This window comes from Scatophagus argus, chromosome 8, assembly GCF_020382885.2.
Source record: "Scatophagus argus isolate fScaArg1 chromosome 8, fScaArg1.pri, whole genome shotgun sequence".
Taxonomy (NCBI): domain Eukaryota; kingdom Metazoa; phylum Chordata; class Actinopteri; family Scatophagidae; genus Scatophagus; species Scatophagus argus.
In genome coordinates, this window is record NC_058500.1 from 26,007,162 (window position 1) to 26,028,189 (window position 21,028).

Sequence of the window (21,028 nt, forward strand, 5' to 3'; positions counted from 1 at the left end):
CATCTTGAAGAGTTTCACCCTATTAGTGGTGTTGTGATATACTGGACAAGAACCGTGATATTTAAAACATAAAATGCTGATATACTCTTAATGATGCACTTATAATATTGTGTGAAAAATCTAGTGCTGATCTTAGGCCTTGTGGATCTTTTGTTAACCAGTTCATCTGGTTTCCTTTTCACTATTCATTGTAATTGTTTATTTGTACAGTTATGGTTACAAAGAATCCAGGGAAGAAGTCAAGTTACAGAAGTACAGAAGGAGCGTTAGAGGAGCAGAGAGAAACTTAGTGCATCCCATGGCAGTCTAAGCCTGTACTACGTTCACATCCCTTGTGAATCAAAAAGTCAGTGATCTTTTCCTAAACCTAACCATGTAGTTTTTGTGCCTAAACTTAACCATGTGTTTAAAAGGCTTTGTAACAGGAAGGCTTCACCAAAGGCATCACCCAAAGATGCTAAGGTTACCATGTGCATCGGAGGGTTTTATCATGTGAGGCATGTAATAAAACTGCGATATCTGACACCTGGGATGAGAACGAGTTGACTGAACTCTAACATTGGAAAATGGAATTTACAATAAATAATGTCACCCTTTAAACAATAATAATAGAGAGCTTGTGAGACAAGTTCCAATCTGGACCCTTTTCTCAAAAGGGTGGCAGTGGAAAGTTTATTTGTCCAACATTGGAAATGTATGGGGGGATAAAGTTTTTGAAGTTATTCAAATATCTGACAAGCAGGTCTGATGAAGCACACTGGAAGTTTAATGGTCTAGCGCAGGAGTCGGCAACCCAAAATGTTCAAAGAGCCATATTGGACCAAAAAAACAAAAACAAATCTGTCTGGAGCCGCAAAAAATTAGAAGCCTTATATAAGCCTTATATGAAGGGAACACAGGCTGTAAGTGTATATTAGCTTACCAAAATCACCAATTTGACGAATGAATCCTTTACGTACTCACCGTCTGTGAACGGTTTTCCACGCTTTATTATCTCCCGGGTTGCAACAAAACTAGCAGCAGAGTTTGGAGATGCAATCCACTTCTTAAATCTATCTTTGCACTCCTCTAATTTCTCCAGAAGTAAAGCAATCGCACTTTTTCTCTCACTCCCAACTGGGTGGTCTGTTGCAAATTCAGCATGCCTTCCCTGGAAATGTCTTTCCAAATAACTCTTTTTGTTATTTGACAACTTCTCATTACAAAGCAAACATGCAGGTGTGACCGGGGCAGCTCTACACCCCTGACAATATGACAACGCCACTCTGGGAATTTCACCCAGAGAATACACACAGGTTCTTTGATTTGAGAAAAAGGAGCAGAGAGGTGGATTTCCAGTTTCACAACAATATTCAAGTTTTATTTAAACAGAATTTACCGCATCACATGCCGATTTGGCTTAAAATCCCACTACTAAAAACATACTCTCAAAAAAAGGTATGACTGTACTGGAGCATTTTACCAGCAGGAGGGGTGGTGTCAAGGAGACCAACAGGAAGTGGGGGGGGGGGGTGACACCCACCCACACACACACACACACACACACACACGCACACACACTGCAAAGCAGAAAGACAGGTTAGAGCACAACAAAGTATTAAGCATGCAGGTAAACTCAAGGAGTAAGGGGGGGGGGGCCCTCCACCTAGTGAGCCACCACCCGTAAGCCTCCGACCAACCCACCTACGCTGGTATCAAAAGGACTCCAGAATAAAGTGCAAGCTCAAGGTTGGTTTACCAAAAAGAATAACAAAACTTAACCCAACTGGGGAGAAAAAAACCTAATAACTACAATAACTTATAAAAAAAATAGCTAATCAACAAGGTTGATAAGTACACCAAACATATTTGACAAATGGGCAAAAACAGCAGTGCCTAGAGCTCAGCTACTGCACCAGGAGCCGACATCACTTCCCCGTTCCCGGGAACTCCACATGATACAGCCACACATACACACATGATGAGCACTGCACCAAACGTAGAGGGGAGCACGGTGACCAGCAGCTTAAGTGCTCCGTCCTGCACCTCAACTAGACGCCGTTCCTGGCAGTATAGGATCAGGAAAGAATGAGGGGGACCTACCACTGGCTGTCTGCAGCTACATTTAAAGGTGACCAGGAAGTGATCTAACCTCGGCTGTTATGAATCGGTGCTGATTAGAGGGGCGTGACCAAGCTGCCAGTGGGAGGGGAAGGAGCTCTACCTATCACACAGGCAATCCTTCCGCATCGGCAATGAAAGCAAATGATTCGGTCCATTCTTCCTTGAATCCTCTGTTCTCATCAGCTATCTTTCGCTTTTCCCCGTTGGGATCCATGGCCCATGACACACCCGCCGGTTTGTTGACAACAGCCACCTGCGTGGCACCGCGCCGCGCCGAAACATGTGTCGCAGGCTATGACGCACATCGTCGTTGACAGAAATGTTGAAATTTAATATTTATTATAAACATTTTTACAGCACTGGAAAACGTTAAGAATGTTTGTGTCATGTTTGTCCTCCTACAGAAACCATATTAAAACAAAATATATATCCCCCCCTATTTCTTTCCATTTTCATACATTTTTGAAAAAGCTCCAGAGAGCCACTAGGGAGGCGCTGAAGAGCCGCATGCAGCTCCAGAGCCGCGCGTTGCCGACCCCTGGTCTAGCGATACATAAAAGGGCCTAGAACCAGAACCAGCCCCTGTCACTATTTCAGTCTAGCCCACAATGACTTTAGTTCATAGGAGCTTTTTCCATTCATTTCCATTTCCATTCAATTTAAATTTGTGAAATGTTGGATTCAGACTGAATTAAGCATTTTCACACACTACAAAGCTATGACAGAAACCGCATAGATGGTTGTCACACTCTTAACCCAAATTAGTTGAGTTTACTAGAACAATGCGTGGAAATGGATTGCCTTAAATGGTTTAAGTTTTTACACAGTGGTTAAACTAGGCATTTTAAGTTGTATTAACGTAACACATTAATTAAATGCAATAGTCTTTACTAAAAATATTTAGCTCACATGACTAATTTGTTTCTTTTTTGAGTGTGTAAAAATTACTATTTTAAATTCAACATACATATATATTGTCATGCCTGGTGTTTTTTGGTTATGCTTTGTCTTTTGATTTCTGTCCATGTGCCATGTTCCACGTTTGTCTTGTGCTTCCATGTATTATGTTCAAGGTTTTTTGTCATGTCCTGTTTTATTTTGAAAGTGTCTCTTCCCCTGTGTGTCCTGTTTTCATGTAGCTTTGCTTTAGTTTTCCTGATTGCTTTTTCCCTCCTGATGTGTGTCACCTGTGTCTTGTTGTCTTGTCTATTTAGTCCTTGTCTTCCCAGTCACCATTGTCAGTGCGTCTGCTTCCCCCCCCCCCCCCCCCCCCCCCCCCCATATGCCATGCCAGGATCTGCATTTCTCTCCATGCCATGCCAGGAACTTTTGTTTTACCTTGCCATGCCTTGCCATGTTTGCCCAGGAGCTTTTTTGCCACAGTAAGTGTGATTTTTGAGTTTAGCTTAGTTTAATCAAAGACTATTGCTTGGATGTGCTGAGTCCCCTGCTGTACTCCCTGTATACACATGACTGTGTGTCCACATCAGACAGTAACACCATCATAAAGTTTGCTGACGACACAGCCATCGTGGGGTTAATCTCCCACAACAAGGAGGAGGCCTACAGGAAGGAGGTCACCCACCTGGAGAGCTGCTCCCGGGAGAATAACCTCCTGCTGAACGTCAGCAAAACTAAGGAGCTGATTGTGGACTACAGGAAGAAGCAGCAGAAGGACATCCGTCTACTCTGCATCGGCGGGTCTGAGGTGGAAAGGGTGGACAGTTTTAAATACCTCGGTGTGACTATCACACGGGACCTGTCCTGGTCACTGCACATTAACAGGACTGTTAAGAAGGCCAGGCAGCGTCTGTTCCACCTCAGACGCCTCAGAGACTTCAGGCTCCCCCTCAAGGTGCTCAGGAACTTCTATACCTGCACCACTGAGAGTATCTTGAGTGGGAGCATCACCACATGGATGGGCAGCTGCACAAAGCAGGACCTCTCGGCCCTTAGGAGGGTAGTTCGCTCAGCTGAGCGGACAATCAGAACAACCTTACCCGACCTGCAGGACATTTACACCAAACGATGCAGGTTGAGAGCTGAGAAGATCCTCAGGCAGCCCCATCACCCCGGACACTCACTCTTCTCCCTGTTGCCACCAGGCCGTCGGTTCCGCTGCCTGAGAACCAACACTGAGAGGATGAGGAGAAGCTTCTTCCCCCAGGCCATCCGTCTGCTCAACAGTGAGCGTTAATCTGGACAATCTCACTCCCACCTGCACGACATGCACTAGTTGTAAATACCACTCATGTAAATAATGCACATTTTCACTTTTTTTAAATTTAATTTTAATTTAATTTTTTTTTTCTTTAAATTAAAAATTTTTTATTTACCTATTTTTTTGGTAGCAGGGACACAAAGAATTTCACTGCACATTGTACCGTGTATGTGACAAATAAACCTATCTTGTACCTGCCTGCCTGCTCTTTTGACTCTGCATTGGGGTTCAGTATTTTTCTGCGTCAGCTACGCCGACTCATCGTGACATATATATATATATATATATATCTATATATAGATATATATATCTATATATATCTATATATATATATATCTATATATCTATATATATATATATATATATATATATATATCTATATATATATGTATATATATATATCTATATAGATATATATATCAAAAAACTAATATGTATTATTTCTCATTACTTAAAATGATTTTTAAACTAATTTTTAGTAGTTTTTTATTATTGTATTTTATACAATAAAATAAGAAAGAAATAATAATCCAGAACATCAATTCATTGGGTTCAACATGTTTTATTTTCGAAATAATTGGCTGCAACAACATTAACTTGTCACATTTGTAAAAACAGGTTAAAAAGAGGCATTAAAATGGTTTAACTGTCTGGACTCAAAGGAACAGTGAATACAGTGGCACAAGTTTACAGTGGACAAACAAAAATCAAAACTTTTTTTTCCTGTCTTAGTAAAGTTTAAAGGTTGAGGCCAGGTTGTTGGTTTAATGGTCAAGACAGATAAGTTCTTCAATACAATACTGGGAACATCATTTCTTGATGCTTTTTTGTTATTTCAAACAAACTGTTTATATGAAAACAGAAATTTTTCTCTGGTCTTTCATAAAATATCAGAATACAAATGATTAACCATGAAAGACTAATATAAACAATCATCAGCTGGAGATATGCCTGCGTCAGATCTAATAGAATGCAGAATAAAGAGCAGTAAAAGCATTGCATTCATTATTGTTTTTAACAAAATAGTGGTCAGAACAAATCCACAAAATCTGGAATGCAAATATTTGCACCTCAATACAGGGAGACCAAACAGGTACAACTTGAGGCTTTCTGATATGGCCCTGTAGATATTTTTCCTTTAAATTGTCAGCTGGTTTGCCAATGTAATCTAGGTTTCAGGTCAGTATGGCCCAACATCAGGAGCACCTGCTGGATGAAGTGGAAGGTGTTTTTCATGGACTTGGGATAGTTAAGGTGTAATGCGTGTATCAGTCCAAACAGGATGCACACAGCCTTTGGCAAGTCCTGAAGACTGTCCACGACAGGTTCTCCCTCAATGACAATCTTAAAGGATGATGGACTGAAATTGAGGGGAGGCAACAGCACAGTACCTTTCTTGTTCAACAATGAGGATCCAAATGTCAACTTGGTGGAGCGAGTCACCATCATCACCCTAACAAAAGATAAAATCATATTCTTATTAAACAATTATTGATATTGTTGGAAAATACAATAGAATTAATTACAATTAATAGAATACAATTGAATTTTGTTAGACACAACACATCAGAGTGAACCTAAGCAGAAACTGGACGAAAAGATTGTACAAAAGATAACTGGAACAACTGGATAAAAGGCCGTTTTGTGCTGTATTTGATGGGTCTAAATGGAAAAGGTACGAGGAAAAAAGCAAAAAATAATCATCATTTTGATAACTATCAAAAATGAGACTTATTGAATAATGGTAATTTAACAGATATTGAGAGGATACTTACAATGCATGTTTTGTAGAAGTCTGTAGGCTTGTCACCAAGCAGAAGAGGAAGTCCTCTGAGCACCAGTGTGCAGATGTCAGCTGGTTCATTAGTCTTAGGGAGTAATATGACAATACATGTTAGAACAGAATATGTTAGAATATGTTGCTCTTCTTTTAGTGGTTGATAAGGGGCCATCCTTGCCAAAAAAAATTTGTTATGACATTGCTTTCTGAGACAGCCCTGACTATTTTTCGAACAGCTACTTACAGTTCCACGGCATCATTGAAAATCATAAACTAAAACAGGTGAAGTGAAAAAAGCTTTTGACCGTTCTTTTAAAATCTCGACACAAGCATGTATTAACCATTAAGTGCTCTCTGTTTAGCTAAACAGTGGCTTGACAAAACAATAAGAATAATAATAACCTAAATGCTAACTTTTTCGTTCGACATTGCCTCAGCAGAAACGTTGCCCTGAATGCTAAGGTTGTAGCACAACAATGGCTTGAACTTGAATGCTACAAAACAATTAATTAACATTATTAACATTAGCATTAACATTAATGCTAACCTTAGTTAAACTGAAATGGTGAGAGCTACAAAGACTTCAATATAGAGCTAACTCGTGCGTTTAGGTAAACTGCTGTCACTCCACCGGTCTTTCGAATAAACATCTTTCCCAAGAAGATACGGGAGTGTACTAAAACACTCACCTGTCACTTGGTATGAAGTCGCACTCCAAAAGCCCTCCGTTCCAGAAAAATCCTCTGTCTCAGTTGGTTTCAGCGCGCAGCAGCCACAGGACAGTTGACACTAACAGCGATGTTCAAATTTCGAATAAACTCCTCCCCTCGCATAAACATAACATAGTGTGTAATGTCTACTAAACATGATCGTTGGATTAAACATTTCACTTAAATATTGCAATCAACGAATTGTATTTTGTAATGAGACCCACTTTTTACTAAACACAAAAGATTAACTAATGACTACTGAAAAGCTTAATTAAAACTAAAATCTGGGTTTACAGTGCACGACTGACCCACATGGAAAGGAAATATATGCAGAATATATGTTGCATGTATGCCATATTTAGGGTCATATATGTGCATGTAGACAAGACATGACAAGACTTTATTTGTATAGCCCATTTTTACAAGCAGTTTGTCTCAAAGGGCTTAACATAACATCAGCAACATCCTCTGCCCTTTGACCCTCACATCGACTAAGGAAAAACTCCCAGAAAAACCTTTAACAGGAAAAAATGGAAGAAACCTCAGGGTGAGCAACAGAGGAGGGATCCCTCACCCAGGACGGGCAGACGTGCAATGGATGTTGTACATGCAGGAAAGCAATTAACAACATGAGAACAACATTACTAAAAAGACAAATAAAACAAAATCTCAACTCATAAAATTTTTTAGTTTTCATGTCATTCATCCGTTCAGTTTCACTTTCCATACCACCTCAATATGATTTTAACATTTCACATGTTAAATTATAAATTATAATGAAATGCTGTATGGTGAAATGCTGAGGAAACCCCAAGCAGGACCCGGCCCACAAGGGAAAACCACCCTGCCCATAGTCGGTGCATAGAAGAATGACAGGCAGATGTCAACAGTAGACATTGGGTTGGTCGTATGCCTATAGCAGCATAGCTATGATAGAGATTTAAAGATTAACAGTCAGTCAGACCTATTCTACTTGTGGCTGTATATCACGAAGTGACGGTAACTATGCCTACCAGCCCTACACACTTTGTTTGAGGCTAACTATATGCTTTACTAAACAGAAAGGTTTTAAGCTTAGTCTTAAAAGTGGAGGTGGTGTCTGCCTGTCAAACCCAGACTGGCAACTGGTTCCACAGTAAGGGTGCCTGATAGCTAAAGGCTCGTCCTCCCATTCTACTTTTCGGAATTCTGAGAACTGCAAGTAAACCTGCACTCTGTGATCTGAGTGTTCTATTGGGAATACATGGGACTATTAGATCCTGCAGGTATGATGGGGCTAGTCCATTTAGGGCCTTATATGTAAGTAGGAGAATTTTAAAGTCTATTCTTAATTTTACCAGAAGCCAGTGAAGAGAAGCTAAGATGGGGGAGATATGATCCCTTTTATGGATTCCTGTTAAAACTCTAGCTGCTGCATTCTGGATCAGCTGCAGGCTATTAAGTAATTTGGACATTCTGACAATAATGAGTTGCAGTAGTCCAGCCTAGAGGTAAGGACAGCATGAACAAGTTTTTCAGCATCACTCTGAGACAGGACGCTCCTAATCTTAGCAATATTATGGAGGTGAAAGAAGGCGGTCTTAGAGGTCTGTTTAATGTGATGAATAAATGACACGTCCTGATCAAAAATAACGCTGAGGTTCCTCGCGGTCGTACTGGAGGCCAAAGTAATGCCGCCTAGAGAAAGAATATTATCAGCTATTCTAGTTCTAAGATGTTTGGGGCCTAGAACAATGACCTCAGTTTTGTCTGAGTTTAATAATAAAAAATTGGAGGTCATCCAGTCCTTTATGTCCTTAAGACATGCCTGGAGTCTGGCTAACGGCTCTGTTTCTTCAGGCTTTAAGGATAAGTACAGCTGAGTGTCATCAGCATAACAATGAAAGTTTATGCCATGTTTCTGAATAATATTTCCTAGAGGGAGTATGTATAAGGTGAACAGGATCGGCCCAAGCACTGAACCCTGTGGAACATTGAGGCTAACCCTTTCATGTGAAGAGGAAACATCATTAACGTGAACAAAGTGAAATCTATCTGTTAAATATGATTTAAACCAGTGTAACGCAGTCCCTGTGTGTCTCATGTTCTAATCTGTGTAATAAAATGTTCACTGATCTACAGTGTGGAAAGCAGCACTGAGATCCAGTAGAACAAGTATGGAGACAAGTCTGTGGTCTGATGCCATGAGGAGGTCATTTGTAGCTTTATCCAGTGCTGTTTCTGTGCTGTGATGGTCTCTGAAACCAGACTGAAACGTTTCAAACAGACTGTTCCCGTGTAGATGATCAGTTAGGTGATCAATTAACTGATTTGCAACCACTCTTTCAAGTATTTTAGATAAAAACGGGAGGTTGGATATCGGCTTATAGTTTGCTAAGATGCCTGGGTCAAGTGAAGGTTTTTTAAGCAAAGGTCTAATGACAGCGGCTTTAAACGCCTGTGGTACATAACCTGTTGTTAAAGATAAGTTGATCTGATCTAAGAAGGAAACGCCAATCAAGGGGTCTAAGAGACATGTAGTTGGGTTAGATTTGTTAATGTTGGAGGTCAGCTCGGGGAGGTCTATGGGCAGGAACCTGTCCAGAGATGGAGTAGGATTAAAAGAGGTTTCTAGAGATGGCACTATATCGGCTATTCTGGGGAGATCTTTATTGATTTTTTTCTCTAATGTTATTGATTTTATTGGTGAAGAAACTCATGAAGTCTTCACTACTAAGAGCTGCAGGAATACAAGGTTCGACAGAGCTGTGACTCTTTGTCAGCCTGGCTATAGTGTTAAAGAGAAAACGTGGGCACGACTCTCAAAGTTTCAAAATAAAGTCTTTATTCAAAAAGTACAAAATGAAAATCACTCTTCACAGAGGAAAAAACCTACACTAAACTAGGAAACAAAAAGTCTCTAGACTGAAGCTAGGCTAAGAAAACAGAAAATCATTAGAACAAAGTAACAATATAACAAGACCTGAATTCCATTTCATGAGGGAGGTTCCACAAACTCTGAGTATGAATGTTAACTCTGAGTTGACAAACCCTGAGAGAAGTAACTCAACACACCAAAACTCATAACCAATAATAGTATAAAGTTCACAGAATAAAATGTTTGTCTTCAAAGGATAATGAAGATGAAGACACTGTGTCTGCTGTCACAGAGAGGCCTACAGAGGTATCATATTAGATCAGCTTTACATGTACATGTGACATTCTTGTATGGATTTATATTGACATGGAAGCTGACATTGGTATTCTTTTTTAACAGAGCGTAACTGGACAGCATGAAGAGGGTCCATCAAATTCTGCATAACAAATGAACACAGTGAGAGCTTCAGTAAACAACAGAGTTTAATTCTGTACAATTGCACATGTAGAACAATATGACTTAATGTCATTCTTATAGATTTCCAGTTACCAGTCAAGGAGTTATACAGAAAACATCTCCTTAAACAGAATGAAAAAACAGATAAGGAAATGGTACACTTGGCTGATCTGGCAGATCTAGAAATCGAGATACTTAAATACAAGTTAGAGGTGGGTGTGCAGTCACAGCTAAATTTAATTTATTATTGGAACAATATGAAAAACTAACAGAAAAATGTTCTCTTTGTCTCTCTCTGTCTGTAGGATATAAGGAAGACTAAATAAAATTAATATGTGACAGTGTGGTCATTTACTCTATGTGGTTGTGCTTTTATTGATTTAATCTGGAAAATGATTATTGCATATGAGATCTCTGATTGCTCTTCCATCCCGGTTTTCTGGGAGGTGGATGGGGTCCTCCTCATGGTCTTCTGTTTGTAGGGCAGAGTGTTCAGAGTGCTCTCCTCTAATAGTCACAATATTATGGAGAATAACACAAGCCACACTTATGTCACAGGCTCTCTCAGGGGTTACTCTGAGATGACGTAAGCACTGGAAACGGGCTTTCAGCAGGCCTATAGTCATCTCTACCCTGGCTCTTGTCCTGCAGTGTCACATTGAAGTGCTGCTGGGGGCCTGGTTGAGGGTCTGGGTAAGGGGTTATGAGTGTGGATTGGCAGGGGTAACCCCTGTCACCCAGAAGGAAGCCTTCAATCTCTCCTGCAATTAAAGTCACATTTATTTAGTACTGATATTTTTCACAGACAAACTAGATAAAGATCTTTACGGTGACAAACAGCCACCAGTGCAATGTTTCAGACCACTTGCCACAGTCCAGTCTGTTGCTCAGAGTAGACTCTCGATGCACAGACCCAGGCCACTTGGCTTCCACATTTGTGATTATATGAGCTGCATCACAAATGATCTTAACAGTACAAAAAATGAGACAGGTTAGTTGAAATGTTTGTGCTCTGACATTTAAAGGTAGTAGTCAATGTATGTACCTGCACATTAATGCTGTGGAAGGACGTCCTATTTGCAGAATCTCCTTCATTTTCTGAAGGAGCAGTGATAGGAATGTGAGTGCCATCAATGAAGCCAATCACATTTGGAAATCCTAAAAGACATACAAATTTTTGCTCCCAAAGGTCACAGCAACATGTTATTAACAGAAAAGTTATTATTCATTTGAAATTATTTACCCGCAATACCCTGGAACTCTTCTTTGATGGCTCTCACAGGCTTGTTCACAAGAAAAACAACGAAAACTGAGAGAAATCGTTTCAGAGCAAAGCGGACCTTTCTGACAGCTCTGTAAACAGTTGCCTTACTTATGTGTTCTGCATCTCCAATGTTGTACAGAACACTCCCGTTTGAAAAAAAACGTAGAGCTATGCAAAGTATTTGTTCAGTGGTGAGTGCACGGCCACGGTGGGTGATGTGAGTGATGTGAGGACGGATGAGGTTGTGAATGTGTTGCAGTGACTGTAACGAAAAATGATAACGCTCAAATAAAAAGTCGAGAGAGTATGAAAAATTATCCAAACGTGCTCGGAAAATCCTCGCCCGACGCAGTCACAATTCTGTGCAAAGCAGAATTGCTTCTTTGTCTATAGTTTCCTGATTTTTCCTGAACAATTAGACACAGCTAAAACTTAGAATTTAATGTTTTATGGCTCTGAGCCTCGGCTTTGAGTCCACACTACACCTGCACATGACAATGGTTATCTGGTGTCTAAATCAAGGCAAAAACATTTCAAACTGTGATGATACATCATACGTGGAACAGTTTCCTTAGAGACACCAAAATTATAAGACAATCAGTTTGAAAGGGAGTGTCAATCGAAACACAGTAGTAATAATAAAAATAATAATGTTAACCTTAGTAGTGACAGAGAACATTTACTGCACAATAGGTATTTTTACTATTTATGCATTAAGTGTATTTTGCCGGTAATACTTAAATTATCTTAATGAAATAACATTGTCAATGTAGGACCTTTACTTGGATACAGTATGTTTACACAGTGGTACTGGTACTTTTATTGATTTTAAGGATCTTAATACTTTTTCTACCACTGTTTGTGAGTCCCCCAGCCCTATGGAAGTGACATACTAAGTCAATTCAAGTCAGTTTATTTATATGGCTCCAATTCACAACAGAAATTGTATCATGAAACTTTCCAATTAGACCAGGTCTAGACCAAACCCTTTACTTTAATTACAGGAGTACCCCTCATCTTCCCATGCAACAGGTTAGTAATGGGTGTTTTTGAAGGTTTTGTTTTAAATTTATATCTCACCAGATGTACTCAACAGTATTCAAATACATAGATCACTTACTTAAATGCACCTTTTCATCACAAGTCAAAATTTTACACACATACAGTGATGAATTGAGGAATATAGTTAAGGCAACCAAACCTTCACACACACACTTAATGGAGTAGATTAGCGCTCACTCAGCTGAAACTGTGTTCCTGTGTGGACACAATACACCAAAATAACCATGGGAATGTGTGCATCCTTAGCCATGTGTTATTTCAAATGGCTCTGTTCAGCTGAATGAGCCAGGTCACCACAGGCACTTCTGGGTAAAGCTGGTTTACATATTTACCTTTCTGCGAAACATTCTAATAGACCTAGCTTATTCCAGTTTTGATTTCTTTCTTCTACTGTAGAACTGCCCACCAGCAGCCAAGCTTTTTTGCAACTCTCTGCCTATCACCTCACCATATTTCCACTCTTACCATAACTCAGAGACAGGAGAAGAGCATAGACAGTAGAAACATGGACAACAATTCAATAGATCCAGCTGTATAAGCAGGCCATAGAAGCCCAGTAAATTCCCTGCAGACAGAGCCCTGAGAGAAATTCACAGTTGACTTGTTTTCTTTGTTTATTTATTTTTTGAAAGGAAGAGGATTGCCTCTACATGTGACAAGTAATTTGAAACCGTCATTTTCAGTAGCCCTCCCTCTTTAGTGCCTGTTTCCACATTGGCTCCCCTCTTCCCAACCTCTTCCTGAAACAGTCTGTGCTTCTCTGCTGGGCTCCAAAGCTCCAAGCACCAACAGACCAGCATTACCATCCTCCCAACCCAAACTACACGTCAGATCCCAGGACTTCGTCTCACAGGTTGCCTCTCTGGTATACAGTCAGCTGACCCTGTTTCTGGAGGTAAGTCTCTCAATATTGTGTTGCCACGTAGTTTGGAAACTTCAAGAGATCCACTCAGGAAGAGTGAAGAACCATGGGAGAAGAGCACAGCTTTTTTAGTGGCACCAGCCAGTGCTCAGAGGCTTTGATTTGGAAAGGTTAATCAGACTCACTAAAGTAGTTGTATTCACAAATTATGCAGTTGTGTTCCAGATGTGAGCAGTCTGAACAGTTTGACACTCAGTTCTTGGTACTGTTTTTTTTTTAAGTTCATATATTATACATTTAAAGTAGCCTAACTTACTATAAATAAGCTTGAGCATTACTTCAACCATTTTTGTCATATATCAACACTTTAATTTTTGTTAGTGATTATTTTTTAAATAAATAATTAAAATTTTGTTAACAAAATCAAAGGATGCCATATTGCAACTTGTTAGTTTATATAATGTAGTGTGTATAAATTACATCTGCAATCTTCCTGATTATCTTAATCTTGGCAATTTTACATTTTTCTTTGCGAAATGAGAAATGCAGAATCTTGATAGAAACCAAATAAAAAAAGATATAGACTATGTCAACAACTACACATAAAAGAAAAAAATGAACATAAAAAACAATAACAACAAAACAAACAGTTACAGTTTTGCTGATGTTGTGGTAAACATGAGCCTCATCAGATGATTGTCATACTGTAGATCTGAACTCAGAGTTTCATGTGCTGTACATTAAAAGAAGAAAAAGACTAAAAACATGAAACATGAAAAAGATGACTGTATTGCACAATCTGTGTATCTCCACATTCCCCACCTGGAAAATAGATCAGGGTTTCATTTGGACACACATTTTACACCATATGTTTCATCTTGTGGTAGACATCAGTGTCATTAAAATATTTTTTGTATAAACATGATTATGAATGTGCAAGAAATGCCTTAATAAAAGTGTTCTGTATTTTAGGACATATAACAATTCATTTTCTTGACAAGAGATGCGATAGATAGATAGATACCAAAAACAGACAACACAAACAGAGAAGTAATAAAACCCAAATTGTCATTTTTACATCTTGCAGATTAAATAAACAAAACAAATAGATACTACATGTGAAATGATGAGTTTTGAACTTGAGTCAAATGAACTGTTTTCCCCTGCTTTAATTTTTTATGTTAAACTAGGGTAGATGTGCAAATTTATCTCTGACATCTTACTCTAAGACAGAAAGCTAGCACACTCATGAAATGTCAAACTAGTCTTTTTGAACTATTTGCTTACCTACTTAACAGCTATTCAGTTTAGTGTAATCATATCAATTTTTATATTACACCTGCTAGTTTCCATGCAGACGTAATTAGGTTAAACCCACTTTTGGACATTGTAATGTAAATTATAAGGTTAAAGTAATGTTCTTCACTGGCTATTTTTATTTCATAAATAAAGATTTAATTCTCAGTGATCCACCGAAAGCATGTGCTACATCACTGTGTCTGTTTTCAGTTGTATGTCTTTGGCCAAAAGGCATTGCCAAAAAACTATTTAAGCTGATTGGTTCATAGGGTGGGTGGGTGTATCTACATGATAATAACTCACTGAGTGTCAGGTGAGCAGACAGCCACAGGAAATTGTTCAACTTTTATATACTCAACTGGAACACACAACTGGAATTTTGGATGTTGCAAAGTTCTGTATAGTTAAACATATTGAATTATATAATATAAAAACAGGTTCAGACAAGTTATCAATAATGTGCGTAATAACTGTGAAATTTATTAAGCAACAGAAGTACATCATTTAATTTCAACCACATCAAAACTCTCATTCTACCATTTTATAATGATGAAATATAGTGCAAATATGAATCTGTGTTTTAAAGTAGGATCAATGTTGTGTGTCCAATAATCAGAGATAATGTGATTCAGATCTGGATCAGGTAACTCACAATGTCAACTGTCATGTTTAAGGGGATGCATTTAAGCACACACACAATTCAGTTGTGCACAGTGCAGCGATTACTATGTGTTGTGATTGCTATGCCATCCGAACAACATGGCATTACCATAATACATATATTTTCTTCTAATTAGAAAATATTTTTTTTATTTTTCTCTGGGAAACATGAATATATTTAATAACGCAAATGAAGTGCATGATAGCATGAAAATGTAATGTAAATACCTCTGTACGTATGGACAGTATTTACAAATAGAATCCATATAACGACCATTGTCCAAAAAGTCAATGTCTGAGGAGACAGTTCAGTCATGTTTGAGCAGGGAGGTCATTCTCAGCTGTTATCACTCTGTCTGTTACTGAGGCCTACAGAGAGGAGATAGCCACAACTGTAGCCGTTGAGATTTGGCTTCACTCCAGCCTCTTATCTGTAAAGTCACGTTGCCTTTTACTGGGGTTTTCTGGAATGGGTCTACCAATACAAAACATCCTGTAATATAATGCAACCAACTGTATTGTTTTTATTTGAAATGGAATGTGCTCATATCTTGAGTGTTTCATTTCAAATTCAATGTGGTGATGTACAGAGTTCAAATGCCAAAAAACGTACACATATTCAAACATATTCAATTCAAGTCAGTTTATTTATATAGTGCCAATTCACAACAAAGGTTATCTCATTTCCAATTAGAGCAGGTCTAGACCACACACAGTTTAACTAAACTTTGTAATACAGAGAATCCAACATACCTCCATGAACAGTGGCGAGTGCCTTTTAGAAGGCAGAAACCTCGGAGAAGACCCCAGCTCTAGGTGGACAGCCATCTGTCTTGACTGGTTGGGTTGAAAGAGATAAAGAGAGAGAGAGAGAGAGGGGGGAGAAGAGAAGGAGCACAAAAACAGAGATGTGTAGCTGTGGCCTAGAGGTTGGAGAAGCGGCTTGTGATCGGAGGGTCACCGGTTCAATTCCCCTATCGAACGGGAAGGAAAAATTTGGGTGTGGTGGAGTGATTAATGCGAAAAATGCTCCCCCCCTCCATTAGCCAGCTGATGTGCCTTTGAGCACTTAACCCCCCAATATGCTCCCCGGGCGCTTGATGCTGCCCACTGCTCCTGTGTGTGTTTCACAGCATGTAATTTGCCGGGTGTTGCATGTGTGTTCAACTAGGGATGGGTCAAATGCAGAGGACAGATTCAGTGTGTGTATGTGAAAATATATATACTGTCAATAAAGTGATTCTTTTTCTTCTTCTTCTAAAAAAAAGCAATGATACCAGAAGTACTGGAGAAGTACTGGAACTGTAGATAATGATAATGATAATGATGTAGAAGGTACAGAAGTTACTCTATGGTGATTGTGATAACAATAGTAGCAACAATACAAATGGTAGTAGCTGTAGCCATAGTAGTAATAGAATTAAAATAAATATATGACTAAACAGTAGTAATTGCAGTAGGTTTCAAGCAGGACCACAGCAGGAGGTCCAATCACAATCCATGGGAACCTGCGAGATGAGAAAGCACACGGACTCCAGGGGAGAAGTTGTGTTAGTAACTTGCATTAATGGGATATAAATGTGTGCAGAAAGAGAGGGAGAGAAAGAAAGAGGGTTCCACAGTAGAGGAACTTGATAACTAAAGGCTCTGGTTCCCAGTCTACTTTTGAAGACTCTAGGAACAACAAGTAAACCTGCACCTTGGGAACGAAAAGCTCTGGTGGGATAACAGGGTACTATCAACTCTTTAAGATATGATGGTGCCTGGCCGTTCAGGGCTTTATATGTGAAGAGAAGAATTTTAAACTCTATTCAGCATTTTACAGGCAGCCAATGTAGAGAAGCCAGTTACAGGAGAAATATGATCTCTAATGCTAGTTCTTGTGAGTAATCATGCAGCAGTGTTCTGGATTAGCTGGAGAGTCTTTAGAGATTTACTGGGGCAACCTGATAAAAGGGAGTTACAATAATCCAGCCTCGAAGTAATAAATGCATATGTGGACCTGACTGTAACGTCTCTTCAGACAATTACATGGAGAATAGAGTGACCATTTTACTGTTCAAAGCTAGCATCATTCTCACGCTTTTAATCATTGGATTCATAACCTGCACAAAAACAGCCTCCTCATCATTGGTAGCCCTGCTCCAGCTGAGATGTCCCTGTTTCAGACTTTCTCGAGTTGTGGTGGTTGACTTCCTGTTAGCTTCCTTCACATATGAATGGCGTGAAATATTTGCGATGCTCACAAAAATGTATTCATTATTTTACATTTGCTTTATTTCTTATGATTGTGCTTGGTCATTGCAGCTATTATGTGAGAAAGAGACAAGTCCCACCCACTTTATAAACTGTTAATTTTGACATTGGTCCATCCACCAAGCACTCTTTTTAGAGCACTGTGTCAGTAATTCATCGTCACATCCATTACATTCATTGAAAAGAACAATGAACAAAGAACAGTGAAATTCTACTACACGCCTTTATTGATTGGACATCCAAAATGTGATGGTAAAGGGAAGGACAGAGAAGGGACAACATGCAGCAAAGGGACACATGCTGGAACTGAACTCACAATCATTCAGTTTTTTTTTTTTTACATGGGGCACCATGTGCCACTATGCAGATATGTATATAACCTGTATAGCAGTATATTGTACAGTGTTTATTTTGAAGGTGTTAATTTATAACTCTTTTTATTTTTGACTCTGTGCTGCCCAGATGCTAGGTATCTGAGTCAAGGTGGGACACACTGTTGGCACAAAAGGACTTGAGTACAAAGAGTATACAAGGTAATAAAAGAGAAATATGTTAGTAAAGAAGAAAGTAAGATTGTAAATAAGATTAAAATGAGTGAAAGAGTGGTAAAAAGAACAAGTGAAGTAAGTAAGGAAACAAAAAGAGATGAAGGCAGCCGTGGCCTTGGATTTTAAATTCTTTGAAATTTTAGTAAATATTGTATATATGTTGAACCAGAAAGTATAAATCAGTGCCACAAAGCTATTATAATGTCATTTTGTTACTTGATGGATTTGCACACCCCTCAAACCCATGCCACTGAATCTGTTATTAACTATTGATTTTCATTACATTGATGCCTTTTAAATATTTATGTGGAGTGCTTCCTGGTAGAAGTGCCATGTGTGTAATGCTGCCACTATGATTGGCTAACAACATAATGTTTGAGACACAGGCCACAGTGATTCTTCATAGAACCAAAGATCTGAAGTTAATGTAGTTTGTGGAGAATGCATAGGAGCACTTTAACTACAGCTGTCCTCTCCACTTTACTCATTTATCTGATAACATTTAAGACCTTCATTGAAGAGAAATTGCAGTTCAATGCAAGCTGAAAGAGATCCTTAAGTTTAAATAAACAGTGAGCCTTTATTATTAAAGATGGCTATGAATTAACCAAATCATATTCTGTAATTTTAGCTGGGGCCAATCACTTCCTGTAGATCTACAATTACAAAATGTACCTCTGATTTTCCTCATGTAGTATAAAAATATGAAATCACCTGTTAAAAGGTATAATATTTGCTCTGTTAAATTTTTTTTAGTGGAGCAACCCCAGGTTCGCATTAGATTGCCCACCTACATTTTACATGCTTCCTATACCCATTCCCATTTGAGAAATGCTTTTGGGCCACTGTGTGTCAAGTGATGTGGCACTACTGTGTGGTTATTACTCCGTAAATGGCTGATAGCACAACGCTCTTCTTGAGTAAACCTCTGGCTCTTAGGGCCACTAACAGTCAAGTGCCTTGGGGAGCTGCCCGCTTTGCCTAGTTAGTATTCAAGCCCTGTCAGATCCTAACTTTCTGTACATCTAGTAAGACAGTTTCCCAAAGCCTGAGTTGAAATATTCAGATGGCTTATTTTGTCCATCCAACAGTCCAACCAATAGTCAATAACAAAAGATATTCAGTTTATTATCATAGGAGACTAAAGAAATCAGAGGAATCATTTAAAAAGTTGGACTGACTGAATTTTAACCATATGTTGTGAGTAATGGCTGTGAGTAATGGTTTCAGCTGTAATCATATTTGCCTTGAAATTTATATTCATACATTTTTTTAACAATACAAGGAACACAAGATATTACCTGTAAGCAAATGTCTATAGAAAAGTTAGCAGCGCCTGGCTTCATCCATTCATGCTGCAGTGATTGTAGTTTTACTTTTTCACTAGTGCATTCAGACCAAACACAGACATATGGAGAGTTGTTTCGTGGCACGGGCTCAGATGTATACTTTGATACGATGACATGGGGTTGACTGTAGCTACTGAACTTGTTTAATCCACTTTCTTCAACTGTCTAAATCAGAAGTAACAGGACAAAAAAGTAGCTCTGAGAGCAGCTAATGTATTATGAAATGAGTCACAGTAACAGATAGCATTATTTAACTGTTAAAGTCTCTGTGCTGCTCAGAGATTTTTATTGTTGGTACATTTTTTGGCTGTTAACCAGAAGTGTCAGTTTCATCCCATTTACTTCTGGCATCACGATGTGCATCTCCTAAATTTCTTAATGAGTTCAGTTCAACAAATTATATTAAAAACACTGACTTATCATCAACTTCTAAAAGTGTTGTGGTGAACATGTTAGCAAGTAATTGCCTCTGTGCCCCAAAGCCTGGAAGTCTGCAAAGGTTTTTCCTCTAACCAAAAAACAAAAGGAAAGTTTATCAGCATCAGTCTATTAGCATCATCAGTTTTTTTACTTCAGAATTCCAACATGCACATAAAGAGGGTCACTCTACAAGTACAGCTTTAATGCAGATCAGTGGTTGTATAACAGGAAAAGAGTAGTAGGTGTTGTCCTTGATTTCAGTATGTTTGTACATCCAAAAGACAGGGAACACATTAGTTTCAGCATTAGCATTTTGTGGTGTCTGTGCCACATGCTGAATGTGAGTCCAATATTTACTCTATTTCAGTTTTATTTTTGGTTTTCCCCAGTAGTTTGCTTCAGAGCAGGTGGTGTGCAGTTTTTTTACAGGTTTATCTAGTGATTGTAGCACTGAGAGTGAACTGGAATAAGTTTCACCTATCCATCCATCCATCCATCCACATTATTTTAAACCATGGTCTGGATGAATACTGAATACTAATTCTGACTGGCTGCATGAATTCAAACAGTTCCTCCTAATGGACACCTAAGTAGTTCACCATTCTAAATCAATGTGCTGGCTGCGGACATCTAGAAATTGGAACTGAATGATATGGAAAAAAATCAGAATCTAAAGAGTGAGTGCAGTCCTTGAGTGTCTCATCCTCATGGCAACTGTACACACACCTTGTAAGCAGCCTACACTGCCCCTGAACTTACTTTGTAGATCACATAAGCCATCATCTCACATTGAGCATTCAGTCTAAAGCCTAAAGTCAACTGTCATTCATTCAAAAGCCTTATTTTTAGTCTTTCACACCCAACCTGGAAAATAGTACAACCAATTTTTATTGTTGTAGCATGCCGCACTCCTGGACCATACTCTGAATTTCTACTGGAATTTTCAGAGTTTCTATCGAGTCAAGTCCTTAAAACTAAGTACTTATTTTAAGTAATTATTATGGGCGATTTCAATATCCATGTGGACAATGGTAATGATACCCTTTGCTCAGCATTTATCTCTTTATTAAATTCAATTGGCTTCTGTCAGTGTGTACATAAACTCACATTTGACACCATTGACCATTCCATGTTATTGCACAGATTGGAACACTTAGTTGGCATCAAAGGAACTGCATTAA

General features: G+C 38.8%; 1 protein-coding gene and 1 long non-coding RNA gene across 2 annotated transcripts in view; one reads left to right on the plus strand and one right to left on the minus strand.

The window, feature by feature from the left end:
• Nucleotides 1–5,741: 5,741 nt before the first annotated feature.
• LOC124063469 lies at nucleotides 5,742–7,103 on the minus strand. The gene is made up of 3 exons (XR_006844113.1): nucleotides 6,794–7,103; nucleotides 6,100–6,192; nucleotides 5,742–5,777 (listed from the first exon to the last, which is right to left on the minus strand). It is a non-coding gene; the product is annotated as an uncharacterized LOC124063469 (long non-coding RNA).
• Nucleotides 7,104–13,169: 6,066 nt separating this feature from the next.
• The window catches only part of LOC124062876 (sodium-coupled neutral amino acid transporter 3-like), a 44,966-nt gene continuing 37,107 nt past the window's right edge, over nucleotides 13,170–21,028 (plus strand). The window contains exon 1 of the mRNA XM_046395925.1: nucleotides 13,170–13,348. The gene's annotated coding sequence lies outside the window, so the exon portion shown is untranslated. The remainder of the gene's footprint in view (nucleotides 13,349–21,028) is intronic.